At 38.6% G+C, this 11168-nt stretch overlaps 1 non-coding gene across 1 annotated transcript; it reads right to left on the reverse strand.

Annotated features, from left to right (window-relative positions):
- Positions 1–9916: 9916 nt before the first annotated feature.
- Positions 9917–9989, reverse strand: Trnaa-cgc (transfer RNA alanine (anticodon CGC)). Its single transcript has one exon. It is a non-coding gene; the product is annotated as a tRNA-Ala (tRNA).
- Between the last annotated feature and the right edge of the window lie 1179 nt (positions 9990–11168).

Genomic DNA, 11168 nt, shown 5'->3' on the forward strand with positions numbered 1-11168 from the left:
TCAGACAACTGGCAGAGGTGTTCTGCCAGGTAGTCGTTGTGGCTCATAACATCAGTGATGGAATCTTTGCTGCAGGTAGGATGATTAGGTCAGGATCTGTTTTGGGGCTATGAAAGGCTGGCTTTTCTTCTGAGGCCAAGTTGGATATTTGGAATTCCTGGAAGGTGACCAGGGGGTGGCTGGGTGGGAGGGAGGCAGGATAATGTTTGGGTGGTGGTATGCAATTCGAGAGGCAGGATTCAGTGTTAGGATTACGTGGACTTTGGTTGGAAGGATTGGTGGCAAAGAAGAGAGTCCATGGCAGGGATTGGGAGAAAGCTGTTAGGCATGTTAACATGGGGCTGGGGAGGGAGCTCATGGTAGAGGGCATGAGTCTATCAGTAGACCGTGTTTCACTAGGCATGGCCTGCACCTCAATAAGTATGGGAAGGGGAGACTGGCAAAGCTTATAGGTGACAGTGTAGTGGGTGGTGGCAGGTTCACTCATGGAAAAATTCCTCTAGTAGTTGGTGTTAGAGCTGCACCTTTTTTTTAGATTGAAATCAGCTAACTAAGGGCTCACCTTCAGAGGACATCATGTTTCCAAGTAGAGAAGGAATTGGCATATTTCATCAAAATATAAGAGGTATTAGAGATAAAGTTAGTGAACTGCTTATAGATGTAGACTCTGAAATTATTGGTATGTCAGAGCACCACTTAAATAATTTGACAATTCAGAGGGTTCCTTTACCAGGATACACATTAGCTGGCTGTTTTTCAAGGAGTTCTTTGCGGGGTGAGGGGGGTGCCTATGTATGTAAAAAACAGTATTCCATTTGAGTCCATAGACGTATACAAGCACTGCAGTGAATAGATATTTGAATGTTGCGCAGGCGTAGTGGAATTTAGTGAAACTAAACTTCTAGTTGTTGTTGTTTATAGGTCACCTAACTCTGACTTCAGAGCATTTCTGCTCAAGCTAGAGAAGGTTCACTTTGTAGGAAGTACCAGAAATCAGTTAGATGTAGTGACTTCAATATAAATCTTGTATATGATGGTGCAGAAAAAGAATGTTGGTAGATCTCCTAAATTCATATGATCTGATGCAGAATGTGTTTTTTCCAACTAGGGTGCAAGGGAACAGTAGCATAGCCACAGACAATATTTTTATTCATTCTTCATTACTAGATGGGCATTCTGTTAGTAAAAGGGTGAATTGCCTTTCAGACCATGATGCACAAATTTTAACTCTAAAAGATTTCTGTACTCAAACAGATGTCACATATAATTACAAACTGTGTAGGGAAGTTAATCCAATGGCAGTAGACAGTTTTTTAAACCTTGTGAAGGAACAAGAGTGGCAGGATGTTTATAGTGTCGATAACATGGATGATAAATATAATACCTTCCTTAACACATTTCTCATGCTCTTTGAGAGTTACTTTCCAGTAGAACATTCTAAATGGGGTATTAGCAGTAGTAGGCAGCCCGGGTGGCTGTCTAAAGGGATACAGATATCATGTAGAACAAAGCAAGAATTATATCAAAAGGTTAGAAGTAGTCACAATCAAGCTACAGAAGCCCATTACAAACAGTACTGTTAGGTGCTTAAAAATGTTATTAGGAAGGCAAAGAGTATGTGGTACGCAAACAGAATAGCTAATTCACAGGATGAAATTAAAACCATATGGTCAGCTGTGAAGTAAGTGTCTCGTCAGCAGCACAAGTTCAACCATATAAAGCCAGTTCGTAGTAAAAATATTTCTGTTACTGATAAATCAGATATATGTACAGTATTTAACAATCATTTTATGAGCATTGCTGGTGAATTAAATAAAAATTTAGTTTCTGCAGGGAATCATATAACGTTCTTGGCAAATGTCTTTCTGAGATTGATGTCTGAAATACTCCTCTGTGATACAGATAAGGGGGAGATTGAGTCAATAATTAAATCACTGAAGACTAAGGACTCTCATGGTTATGATGGAGTGCCTAGCAGAATATTAACGTAATGTGCTGTACATGTTAGCCCTGTATTTAGCCATATTTGTAATTTTCCCTTTAGGAATGGTTAGTTTCCTGAACGATTATAGTACTCAGTAGTAAAGCCGCTTTACAAAAAAGGAGAGAGAGAGATAATGTAGATAATTTTAGACCTCTTTCTATGCCATCAGTGTTTGCTAATGTTATTGAAAAGGCTGTGTATGTAAGGATAACTGATCATTTTATATCACTCGACTTGCTATCAAATGTACAGTTCAGCTTTAGAAGTCATTTAACAACTGAAAATACTATATCCACTTTTCTCTGAGATGTACTGGATGGGTTAAACAAAAGGTTTCGAACGTAAGGCACATTTTTTGATTTAACTAAGGTGTTTAATTGTGTTGAACACAACATATTGCTCTGAAAATTGGACCATTACGGAATACGGGGAGTAGCTCTCAATTGGTTCACCTCATACTTTAGCAACAGATAGCAAAAGTTCTTTATTCACAATGTTGAGAATGGCTGTGATGTGGGGTCTGAGTGGGGTACGGTCAAGTGGAGTGTGCCCCAGGGATCAGTGTTGAGGCCACTCGTGTTCCTCATTTACATAAATGATATGCTCTCTATTATTACAAGTAACTCTAAAATGTACTTGTTTGCTGATGACACTACTGTTGTGTGTAACATTGGCTCGGTCTCAAATAGTGCAGTTAATGACCTAAGTTCATGACTTGTAGAAAATAAACTAATACTAAAACACAGTAAGACTCAGTTTTTGTTTCTAACACACAATTTAACAAAACCTGACATTTTAATTTCAAAGAATGGGCATATGATTAGTGGAACTGAACAGTTCAAATTTCTAGTTGTTCAGATAGATAGTAAACTGTCATGCAAAGCCCACACTCAGGATCTTGTTCAAAGACTCAATGCTTCCATTTTGACTATTCAAACGGTATCTGAAGTGAGTGATCGTTTGACAAAAAAATTAGTCTATTTTGCTTATTTTTGTTCGCTTATGCTGTATGGTATAATTTTTTGGTGTAACTCTTCCCATTCTAAAAGGATATTTTTGGCTCAGAAATGGGCGGTTCAGGCAATAAGTGGTATAAGTTCACGAACCTCTTGTCGACCCCTGTTCGCAAGTCTGGGTATTAGCTTATTCTCAAGAATACGCAGCTTTCACTCAGTTAATACTTGGCAGAAATCAAACCTGCATTTGGATCGGACTTCCATAACTCTTGTGCAGAAAGGTGTGCAGTATGCTGCTACATCCTTTTTCAGTGAGCTACAACTCGAATTAAAAAATTGTAGCAGTAATCCATGCACTTTCAAATTGGAACTGAAGATTTTTCTCATGGGTCACTCCTTATATTCTGTCGAGCAGTTCCTTGAAAAATTAAATTGATTCTTGTTGTATTGTTGATTGTGTTTTCTTAAACTTATGGATTGACTTTTTTTGGGTTCATAAACATTTTATTTTTATCTGTTATTACTTTTATGTTGTAATTTCATGTACTGACATGTTCCATGACCTTGGAGATTTGCTCCTCAATTTGGTCCTACGGAACTTGACATGTGAATAAAAAAAGATAAATGAGAGTAGGTCTTTGACAAGTCCAAGCTGATCTTCCCATTGTTTGTAACAAATTGTGTAATAAGTGGGAATACTTACCACTGGTTCCCAAAACGTATTTCCTCTCAAGTACTTTGTTACAAAGAACCCTAATCTCTATAAAAGCATTGCAAATGTCCACTTGCATGGTGTCAGACATGTGAATAACATTCACTACAAATTAAAAGATATATCATTGGTGCAAAAAAGTATCAATTATGCTGGTGTCAAAAATTTTTTGCTTGCTTTCCACAGATCTGCAATGGTTATGAAACCATTTTCAAAACTAAATTCTGGTAGTTTCTCTCTGACCATCCTTCTGCTCTGACAAAGAGATGGGAAATACAAACTTAACAAGATGAATAATCATCATAAACTGAAGTGAGTGTAAGTGTTTGACATTTGCAGATTAGTCTTCACTGAAACTGAAGGTCATTAATCAGTAATGAATGCCAACAGTAGTTTATAATGTTTTATTTTTGCTGTATACAGGTTCAAAATCTAGACCTTTCAGATCATCTGTGTCAGATATTAAAAGTAAATATTTATGCAGAAAAGCCTCCTTAGTTAAAAGTGTACAGAAGGATCTTCCCAAAGTCAGACCTGCATGAATTTTCATACCAGTTACAATATGAAGAGTGGGAGGAAGGATATGCTGAAACAAACACGAACAAAAGTTTAATAATTTCATGTCCATATTTAAACTAAAATCTGAAGAAGCACTATCCAAAACATTGCATTTCAGCTTCAGGCAGAAAGATATTGATGACACGAGGTATAAAAAAAATCCTTTGCAAATCTTAGGTATCTTGCTTCCATCAAAAATAGACAGACTGACCCAGCCTTTTTGCAATTTCATAAAAATATTAGAGAATTGCAAATACACTTCTTTGGATTGCCGCCGGATCGCATTGTGCAAAACCCACAATATTTCATAGATGAAACTGCTCGACATCTTCACGTGGTGGTAGTAGCTGTTGCTGTCACTGCTGCATGTCAGGTCTTAGAGCAGTGACAGCAGCAACTGAAGATGTCGAGCATTGCATTAATGAATTTTTTTTTTTTTTTTTTTGAACTAACAAATCATAAAATACTATTGCAGGCAGTAAACAAAAGGAAAGCAGCCTTGAATATTAACAAATTGGAGACAACAAATGTTGGACAAAAACAACTGGAGTCACAAATTACAAACAAAGATAGTCAAATAAGGCATCAAAAGAAACAGCAAACTTTGTGAATGTTTACTTCAATAACTATGTTAAGAAATGATGACAGATATTTCCAGAGTCAGCCACCAAACTCAATGGCACTCTGAATAGCATGAATAGCAACAGAGAGAGAGAGGGAGAGAGAGAGAGAGAGAGAGAGATGGCACAAATTATACACTGATTAAAAAATGAGAAGTCAACCTGTCCAGATTAAATTGCAGCTTGTGTTCTTAAAGAATGTGCAAAGACCATAAAAGCTCCATTGACAAAAATAATTAGAGAAGCATTCAGATCTGGCTGTTTTCCCATGTACCTAAAGCAAGCACAAATAATATACTGCATGGCATCTGTGCCCATTGGACACTATGAACTGGCAGTACACTGCATGATCAACAAATACGCTGGGAGAAACTGAAGAATCAAATGTCTTTACTGTCCATCATTTCCAGAATTCCAGAACGAGATTTACACTCTGCAGCGGAGTGTGCGCTGATATGAAACTTCCTGGCAGATTAAAACTGTGTGCCCGACCGAGACTCGAACTCGGGACCTTTGCCTTTCGCGGGCAAGTGCTCTACCATCTGAGCTACCGAAGCACGACTCACGACCGGTACTCACAGCTTTACTTCTGCCAGAAGGTAGGAGATGAGATACTGGCAGAAGTAAAGCTGTGAGTACCGGGCGTGAGTCGTGCTTCGGTAGCTCAGATGGTAGAGCACTTGCCCGCGAAAGGCAAAGGTCCCGAGTTCGAGTCTTGGTCGGGCACACAGTTTTAATCTGCCAGGAAGTTTCATTTCCAGAATTATTTAAAAACTAATGAAAAATAGATTAATGAAGTACCTACATAAATTTAATCTTCTTTGCACTGACCAGCGTGATTTCAGGCCCAAAAGAGGTACAGAATCTGTTATTGCACAGTTTACAAAAGTCATTCTTAAGAGACTAGACAAAGGTATTCCTGAGAATGGAATTTTCTTGGACTTATAAAAGTCATTCGACACAGCTGACCACAGAATTTTATTACATAAATTAGAATTATTAGGAATAAGAGGTGGGGCTAAGAAGTGGTTAAGTCATGCCCAGAAAACTGGCTGCCATGAGTTAGGATTTCAAATATTTCAAAAGGATTTCTTGTAAAAAAAAACCTATCATATCTGAAATATATTCATATGTCCCACAGGGGAGTGTACTAGGCCCAATCCTTTTTCTTATTTTTATTAATGGTTGCCCACAATGTGTCAGATGTGGAGAAAAAATACTGTTTGCTGATGACAGCAACATAGTGATCACAGCTAGAACTCTGACACAGTTGACAAAAAAGGGTAATGCAGCTCTAAAAGATATTCACAACTGGTCACTGAAAAATGATATAACTCTAAACGCAAAGAAAACTTCCTGTTGAATAAAAAACACAGTTATGCTAGATTAAAAATTGATGATATGTATTAGAATGTGTAATGGACACAAAATTCTTGGGGTTGAATGCAGACTGTTAGTTGACATGGACAGGACATGTAAAAGCTTCAACAAAGAGACTATCCACAGTGTGTTATGCTTTGTGAATATCTGCACCAGTTTGCAATATTTAAAGGTTCAAAGCAACCTGTTTTGGATATGTACATTCAGTCCTCAATTACGGAATCACGTTGTGGGGAACAAATAATGGGAACATTCAGACTGTCTCCAAAGTACAGACTGATGTATTCAAAAAGCTAGAAATTCTGACTGTCCCATTTGACTACGTTTCCCGGACTGTAAAGCACACAAGAAAAAATATTTACCTGTATACCACAAACAGCTCAATGCATGACCAATAAACTAGATCCAGTTACTATTTATATCAAAACAGAAAAAAAGTAAAAAAACACAATCCCCATCAATGCACAAGTCGCCTTAGTGGCATCAAATCACAAGACTTGCACCCGGAAAACAGTCTACCCGCCAGGAGTCCCTAGTCACACGACATTTACATTTTTACTAAAATTGTACGGCAGGCTGCCAAAGGAAATTAAAGGTATAAGTGAACTTCATTGTAACACTGTAAATGAATATTTAGAATCATTACAGAAAGTTACTTAATATTCATGAGTACCCCATACATTAAGCAACATTTCGTAGCAGAATTATAAATATTGTAATACTAATCAAACAAGTGGTAAAAATTGTAAGAATACACATATTTGTTAATGTAATAAGAAACACTGTACCAGTAATTGATGTCATTTATATTGATCAACAGATGAGTAAGTATTTCAATAAACCAATCAAACCATTAACACAAAACATTGGGTTAAGTCTAATGTTGAGCTTGCAAATGTATGAGTTTGCAAATGTGAACTTAATAAGTAATTAGTATAAACAGTTTCATGATTTAAACAGTGTCTCTTTTAACAGGAAACAAAGGTGTGTTAAACTATTAAAAGATTCTATCACAGAGCCCTTATTTTTTCGTGTGTTAATAAACTTTCATTAGCAACATTACCAGATGCTGATTTGTTCTGAATGTATATGATACCAACATTGGAAAAAAAATCCAATAAAGTATAGTTTTAGAATGACTAGTTATTGGACTTTGCTTGCATATTAGGAAATGGTTCCAGGCCCATATTTGTTCCTGTTGTTGTTGTGGTCTTCAGTCCCGAGACTGGCTTGATGCAGCTCTCCATGCTACTCTATCCTGTGCAAGCTTTTTCATCTCCCAGTACCTACTGCAACCTACATCCTTCTGAATCTGCTTAGTGAATTCACCTCTTGGTCTCCCTCTACGATTTTTACCCTCCACGCTGCCATCCAATACTAAATTGGTGATCCCTTGATGCCTCAGAACATGTCCTACCAACCGATCCCTTCTTCTAGTCAAGTTGTGCCACAAACTTCTCTTCTCCCCAATCCTATTCAATACCTCCTCATTAGTTATGTGATCTACCCATCTAATCTTCAGCATTCTTCTGTAGCACCACATTTCGAAAGCTTCTATTCTCTTCTTGTCCAAACTAGTTATCGTCCATGTTTCACTTCCATACATGGCTACATTCCATACAAATACTTTCAGAAATGACTTCCTGACACTTAAATCTATATTCGATGTTAACAAATTTCTCTTCTTCAGAAACGCTATCCTTGCCATTGCCAGTCTACATTTTATATCCTCTCTACTTCGACCATCATCAGTTATTTTGCTCCCCAAATAGCAACACTCCTTTACTACTTTAAGTGTCTCATTTCCTAATCTACTTCCTTCAGCATCACCCGACTTAATTTGACTACATTCCATCATCCTCGTTTTGCTTTTGTTGATGTTCATCTTATATCCTCCTTTCAAGACACTATCCATTCCATTCAACTGCTCTTCTAAGTCCTCTGCTGTCTCTGACAGAATTACAATGTCATTGGCGAACCTCAAAGTTTTTATTTCTTCTCCATGGATTTTAATACCTACTCAGAATTTTTCTTTTGTTCCCTTCACTGCTTGCTTAATATACAGATTGAATAGCATCCGGGAGAGGCTACAACCCTGTCTCACTCCCTTCCCAACCACTGTTTCCCTTTCATGTCCCTCCACTCTTATAACTGCCACCTGCTTTCTGTACAAATTGTAAATAGCTTTTTGATCCCTATATTTTACCCCTGCCACCTACAGAATTTGAAAGAGAGTATTTCAGTCAACATTGTCAAAAGCTTTCTCTAAGTCTACAAATGCTAGAAACGTAGGTTTGCCTTTCCTTAATCTAGCTTCTAAGATAAGTCGTAGGATCAGTATTGCCTCACGTGTTCCAATATTTCCACGGAATCCACACTGATCTTCCCCGAGGTCAGCTTCTACCAGTTTTTCCATTTGTCTGTAAAGAATTCGAATTAGTATTTTGCATCCGTGACTTATTAAACTGATAGTTTGGTAATTTTCACATCTGTCAGCACCTGCTTTCTTTGGGATTGGAATTATTATATTCTTCTTGAAGTCTGAGGGTATTTCACCTGTCTCATACATCTTGCTCACCAGATGGTAGAGTTTTGTCAGGACTGGCTCTCCCAAGGCCGTCAGTAGTTCTGATGGAATGTTGTCTACTCCGGGGGCCTTGATTCGACTCAGGTCCTTCAGTGCTCTATCAAACTCTTCACGCAGTATCGTATCTCCCATTTTATCTTCATCTACATTCTCTTCAATTTCCATAATATTGTCCTCAAGTACATCACCCTTGTATAGACCCTCTATATACTCCTTCCACCTTTCTGCTTTCCCTTCTTTGCTTAGAACTGGGTTTCCGTCTGAGCTCTTGATATTCATCCAAGTGGTTCTCGTTTCTCCAAACGTCTCTTTAATTTTCTTGTAGCCAGTATCTATCTTACCCCTAGTGAGATAAGCCTCTACATCCTTACATTTGTCCTCTAGCCATCCATGCTTAGCCATTTTGCACTTCCTGTCAATCTCATATTTGAGACGTTTGTATTCCTTTTTGCCTGCTTCATTTACTGCATTTTTATATTTTCTCCTTTCATCAATTAAATTCAATATTTCTTCTGTTACCCAAGGATTTCTACTAGCCCTCGTCTTTTTATCTACTTGGTCCTCTGCTGGCTTCACTACTTCATCTCTCAAAGCCACCCATTCTTCTTCTACTGTATTTCTTTCCCCCATTCCTGTCAATTGTTCCCTTATGCTCTCCCTGAAACTCTGTACAACCTCTGGTTTAGTCAGTTTATCCAGGTCCCATCTCCTTAAATTCCTACCTTTTTGCAGTTTCTTCAGTTTTAATCTACAGTTCATAACCAATAGATTGTGGTCAGAGTCCACATCTGCCCCTGGAAATGTCTTACAATTTAAAACCTGGTTACTAAATCTCTGTCTTACCATTATATAATCTATCTGAAACCTGTCAGTATCTCCAGGCTTCTTCCATGTATACAACCTTCTTTTATGATTCTTGAACCAAGTGTTAGCTATGATTAAGTTGTGGGTTAGGTTAGTGTTTTTTTAACGTCCCGTCGACAACGAGGTCATTAGAGACGGAGCACAAGCTCGGGTTAGGGAAGGATGGGGAAGGAAATCGGCCGTGCCCTTTCAAAGGAACCATCCCAGCATTTGCCTGAAACGATTTAGGGAAATCACGGAAAACCTAAATCAGGATGGCTGGAGACGGGATTGAACCGTCGTCCTCCCGAATGCGAGTCCAGTGTGCTAACCACTGCACCACCTCGCTCGGTATTAAGTTGTGCTCTGTGCAAAATTCTACCAGGCGGCTTCCTCGTTCATTTCTTAGCCCCAATCCATATTCACCTACTACATTTCCTTCTCTCCCTTTTCCCACTACCGAATTCCAGTTACCCATGACTATTAAATTTTCGTCTCCCTTCACTATCTGAATAATTTCTTTTATCTCATCATACATTTATTCAATTTCTTCGTCATCTGCAGAGCTAGTTGGCATATAAACTTGTACTACTGTAGTAGGCATGGGCTTCGTGTCTATCTTGGCCACAATAAGGCGTTCACTATTCTGTTTGTAGTAGTTTACACGTACTCCTATTTTTTAATTATTATTATACCTACTCCTGCATTAGCCCTATTTGATTTTGTATTTATAACCCTGTATTCACCTGACCAAAAGTCTTGTTCCTCCTGCCATCGAACTTCACTAATTCCCACTATATCTAACTTTAACCTATCCATTTCCCTTTTTAAATTTTCTAACCTACCTGCCCGATTAAGGGTTCTGACATTCCACGCCCCGATCCGTAGAACACCAGTTTTCTTTCTCCTGATAACGACGTCCTCTTGAGTAGTCCCCGCCCGGAGATCCGAATGGGGACTATTTTACCTCCGGAATATTTTATCCAAGAGGACGCCATCATCATTTAACCATACAGTAAAGCTGCATGCCCTCGGGAAAAATAATGGCTGTAGTTTTCCCTTGCTTTCAGCCGTTCGCAGTACCAGCACAAGTCCGTTTTGGTTAGTGTTACAAGGCTAGATCAGGCAATCATCCAGATTGTTGTCCCTGCAACTACTGAAAAGGCTGCTGCCCCTCTTCAGGAAGCACATGTTTGTCTGGCCTCTCAACAGATACCCCTCCGTTGTGGTTGCACCTACGGTACGGCCATCTGTATCGCAGAGGCACGCAAGCCTCCCCACCAACGGTAAGGTCCATGGTCCTTGGGGGGTGGGGGCTTTGTTCCTATACTTTGAAAAGATGTGTTCTATGCAGTTCAGCATTTGTAGGAAGTTACCTCTTAGTATATATCTAAAATATGATAAGAAGATTCAAGAGACTGACTGGTTAAATCCTTGGGATTACAACTTGATGATTCAGGTGGGAGGAGCATACCTCAAAAATGCTGAAATGACTAAACAAATCTGTATATTTTCAATACAGTTGTCA

Source organism: Schistocerca nitens, chromosome 2 (genome assembly GCF_023898315.1).
Source record: "Schistocerca nitens isolate TAMUIC-IGC-003100 chromosome 2, iqSchNite1.1, whole genome shotgun sequence".
Lineage (NCBI taxonomy): Eukaryota > Metazoa > Arthropoda > Insecta > Orthoptera > Acrididae > Schistocerca > Schistocerca nitens.